The sequence below is a fragment of the Pinus tabuliformis genome, chromosome 2_2 (genome assembly GCF_031772625.1).
Source record: "Pinus tabuliformis cultivar Carrire ecotype Pingquan chromosome 2_2, CPIR1, whole genome shotgun sequence".
In the NCBI taxonomy this organism is placed as follows: domain Eukaryota; kingdom Viridiplantae; phylum Streptophyta; class Pinopsida; order Pinales; family Pinaceae; genus Pinus; species Pinus tabuliformis.
Window position 1 is genome coordinate 249626804 of NC_142300.1, and position 4887 is coordinate 249631690.

Below are 4887 nucleotides of genomic sequence, written 5' to 3' on the forward strand. Positions count from 1 at the left end.
GTTAAACTTGAAAACCTTTATGATTTAAAAGATAGATTCAAGAAAGTATCTAATTGTAAACTTCAGAGTTCAACATTGAGGTTTGAATTAGTAAACCTTGGATCTGAATCTAAACCTCAAAATGTCAATTTAGGTCTGAGTCTTTCTCCTGATGAGAGATTATCTTTTATTTGTATGTTGAAGAAATATAAAGATGTATTTGCCTGGAATTATGAAGATCTAAATACTTATGATACTTCCATCATCCAACATGCCATCCCAATGATGCCTGATGTCAAGCCTGCTCAACAAAAATTAAGAAAGATTCATCAAAATCTAGAGAATCAAATAAAAAATGAACTGAATAAACTCAAAGCAAAAATCAATTTTATAGTGAGGCATTCCAAATGGGTATCTAATTTAGTACCAGTCAGGAAGAAGAATGGTGACATTAGGATTTGTATAGATTTTCGCAATCTGAATAAAGCTTGTGAAAAAGACAATTTTCCTTTACCACCTATGGAACAAATCTTGTAGTCAGTCGCTGGTTTTGAGCTTATGTATTTTCTCGATAGTTTCTCAAGTTACAATCAAGTACTTGTTCATCCAGATGATAGATTAAAGACTACATTGAGAACTAAATGGGGAACTTACACATATCAGAAAATTCCTTTCGGATTAATAAACGCAGGAGCTACTTTTCAAAGGGCTATGGACATCACTTTCAAAGGTCTGATTAACAAAACAATTGTTATTTATTTGGATGACATTACCATATATTCTAAGAAGAGAAACAACCAGTATCATTACCTGAAACAAATATTTGAGAGATGCAAAAGATATGGGATTTCTCTTAATCCTAAAAAGTCCTAAGAAATCCTTTTGCTCCATAACAAAAAATCGATGCAATCTTTTTTAGGACAAATTAATTTTGTAAAGAGATTTGTTCCTAATTTTTCCCAAATTGTTTTTCCTTTGCAGATCATGATCAATAAAAAACACGTTTTTAATTGGGGGAATGATGAAAGGGAATCCTTTCAAGCAATCAAACAAGCCATAATTAACGCCCCTCTTTAATCACTCCCAATTTTTCTAATCCTTTTATTTTGTATACTTTTGCTTCTAAATTGTCTTATGCTGCAGTGCTAACACAAATCAATGATAAAAATATAGAAGCACCTATCTCTTTTTTCAGTTCGAATTTTCAAGGAGTAGAACTCAATTACTCTGAAGTAGAGAAACAAGCCTTCACAGTCTTCAAACCTATCAAACATTTTAGAACTTTTCTACTGAAATCTCATATAAAAGTTATTGTTCCATTTTCAGTAGTGAGACATTTACTTGAACAGAAAGAGTTAGGTGAGAAAAGAGAAAAATGGGTAACAACTCTGCAAGAATATGATCTTGACGTTAAACATGCTAAAATTGTTAGAGGACAAGGTTTTTGCAGACTGATCACTGGAGCCTCAAATATTTCAGCAAATGAAGATTCAAGTAATACAATTCAAATATTTGAGGTATGTCTTACTAACACAGAATCCATATATGTTGATCTTTTGTTTTATTTAAAGAATTATTATGCTCCACCAAAACTTAATCATAAAAGAAAAAGAGCTCTAAGACTTAAAGCAAAGCAGTATGAGATAATTGATGGTGTGTTCTTAAAAAAAAATTATGACTCTATTTTATTAATATGTGTAGAAAAATCCGAGGCATAATTTTTTTTTATGGGCTACATGGAGGACATTTTGGAGGAGATTCTACTGCACATAAAATCCTTCATGCCAAATATTATTGGCGAACGTTGTTCAGGGACACACATGCTTATGTGAGAAAATGCAAAATTTTTCAAATCGCTGCACGAAGACAAAGGAAACCAACCATACCACTCTAGCTAGTTAACATTGAACAACCTTTAGGACAATGGGGACTGGACATAATAGGTGAGATCATTCCTCACTCTTCTAAGAAGCATAAGTTCATCCTAACTGCCACAGATTATTTCACGAAGTGGGTAGAATCTGTTAGACTCCGTCTCATGTCAGAGATTGATTCTTCTTCAAAACCCTGTTTTGAAGAAGAAATCATTAATGTGTTGTTTTAGAGTATGTAATTTGTTCTTCAGCTCTTCAACTGGCAGAAATTTCAAGCTCCTACCTCTGTAAAAGTACAAAGAAAACAAAGCATACATCAGACTCTACTGTTGATGAATTTGGTCAGGTTTTATCTTCATATGGTTTCAACTATCATGGCACAGAGGTTCTCTACAGTGGCACCCTTGATACAGAGCTTACTTGTGAAATATTCATTGGTCCGTTTAGTATGTGCACTTCTTGGCTGGAGTGAAAAGAATGTGCAGGTTCAACAGAAGGTACTTGAGGTTGTTACACATATTGCTTCAACTGCTTCAAAGTTTCCAAAGAGATGTGTTGTTTTATGTATTTTAGGTGTGGCTGAGAAAGTTGTTGATATCAAAACTCGCATGCAAGCAATGAAGTGCCTTACTGCTTTTTTGTGAAGCTGTTGGTCCTAATTTTATCTTTGATAGACTCTTTAAAATTATGAAAGAGCACAAGAATCCCAAGGTCCTTAGTAAAGGTATATTATGGATGGTCACTGCAGTTGAAGATTTTGGAACTTCTCACATAAACTTAAAGGATCTAATAGATTTCTGTAAAGATATTGGATTGCAATCGAGTGCTGCAGCCACAAGAGACTCAACAACCAAGCTTATTGGCATATTGCATAAGTTTTTTGGTCCTAATATTAAGGCATATTTTGGTGATGTCAAGCCCGCAATCCTGAGTGCAATTGATGCTGAATTTGAGAAAAATCCTTATGAGGGACCAGCTGCAGCTCCAAAGAAGACCATCAAAGAACTGGATTCTGCTTTAGTACCTTGTGGATCTGGTGCTGATGGCTTACCACGAGAAGACATAAGTGGAAAGATCTCACCAGTGTTAATTAAAAACTTGAGCAGTCCTAATTGGAAGCTTCGTTTGGAATCAATTGAGGGTGTCAACAAACTACTAGAAACATATAACCAGATTCAGCCTACTGGAACTGGGGAATTGTTTGTTGCTCTGAGAGCTCGTTTGTTTGACTCGAATAAAAACTTGGTGATTAGCACATTAACTGCTATTGGAAATATTGCAACCGCAATGGGTCCTGCGGTGGAGAAAACCAGCAAGGGTATACTTTCAGATGTTCTAAAATGCCTTACTGATAACAAAAAGCATATGAGGGAAAATGTGACTACGGCATTGGACTCATGGGTTGCTGTCGCACAACTTGATAAGATGGTCCCATATATAGTTTCATCCTTGGGAGATGTCAAGCTTGGCACAGATGGTCGTAAAGACCTGTTTGACTGGGTCACTAGACAGCTTACAAAACTTGTTGATCAACCTGATGTTGTACAACTTTTGAAGCCAACATCCTCTGCTCTACAGGATAAGTCTGTGGAGGTTCGAAAAGCCGCAGAAGCTTGTCTGGTTGAAATTACCCGAGTTTGTGGACAAGAATTGATAACAAAGGCCGTGAAAGAATTGCAAGGTCCTGCCTTAACTGCTGTTCTTGAACGCCAGAGGCCAGCAAGTGTGCTTCAAGAACGTTCCGAGCCAGCAAAAGCAGTGGCTATAAGTGCCGGAGCAAGATTGGCAACGAAGAATTCAAAAACAATTGCAAATGGTGGTGGAGACCGTTCATCTTCACGATCTATTCATAGACTAACACCTTCAAGAGCTATTCCAGGCAAGGTATCAAAACGAGCTATAGCCATCACTGCTCAGGACTATGCAGTTCAAGGCCAGAGCTCGTAAAAGTTGCAGATAAGATATATGGTGTAACACACGAAAACAGAGTCAGTCGTGTTGATGTCATAACAAAAGAAGATTCGCTCTACTTCATTGAGCAGGATCAGAGCCGCTTTTGATCGTATAATGGCGGTTCCCTTCATTCAAGGTATAATTTTAGTTTAAGAGCTATTTTTATTAGGTCCAGGTAGAGGGAAAGTAAATAGTCAAAGACCGAATGCCACAGAAACATTGAAATAGGAGTAAACGGTCTATTCCTGGCTTCAGTTCCGATTCAGAAAGGATATGCAGCTACAGTTGTTGCCTCCACATTGATTATCATCGGATTTTATATGTAACGTTGCCCCTGTTTAAAACAGATGGACAGGCAATTGCGCATGCAGTGCTAGAACATCTTGCCCATGAAACTGGATGTCGTGGCTTGTTTTCTCCTCACTATCACCACCGCCACTTTCACGAATGATGCACGCGCCCCAATAACAGATATTTACAATAAAAAGGTTTTCTCTTTAGATATGGATCGGGTGGTGTCAACCCCGCCAGAGCACTAAATCAGGTCTTCATTCACGCCACAAAGACATCAATCGCAACAGAAAAATAGGAATCGATCTCCTATTTCAAGACCTCAGTTAGTGATTTAAAGGTAGCTGCGCTCCAGCAGTTATTCCATGTGTCGGCCATCGGAGGATTTTTAGGGAGATGCTGTTCTATTTGTAGAATGGATGAAACGCTTTTTGTTAATTTTTGTAATGTCAGTTTAAACAGCGCCCTGTTTTGGGTCGATCTGTTTTCCTACAGATAGTATTATTTTAATTGAAAATTCTTAGTGTGAAAGTAGAGAGTCAGAGAGGAGAAAATTCTGAGCGCTGGAGGAGAACTGAGCTCCATTGTACAGTCTTTGACAGAGGGATTTTTAATGAAATTTCACAGCTCTGACTTCTGAGATTCCTGTGGTATGATCATTTAGCATAAGTTTTTCTCTTGTTTCATATGTAATCTGTTATGTTCCATTTCACTACATGATCATTTCTAACTGAGCAAATGAAGTGTTTAGGTAAGAATTCATGCCTGCCATGCTCTGCCTATAAGTTTG

At 37.1% G+C, this 4887-nt stretch overlaps 1 pseudogene; it reads left to right on the plus strand.

The window, feature by feature from the left end:
- Positions 1–2540: 2540 nt before the first annotated feature.
- LOC149192229 (protein MOR1 pseudogene) lies at positions 2541–3800 on the plus strand (annotated as a pseudogene).
- Positions 3801–4887: the final 1087 nt, after the last annotated feature.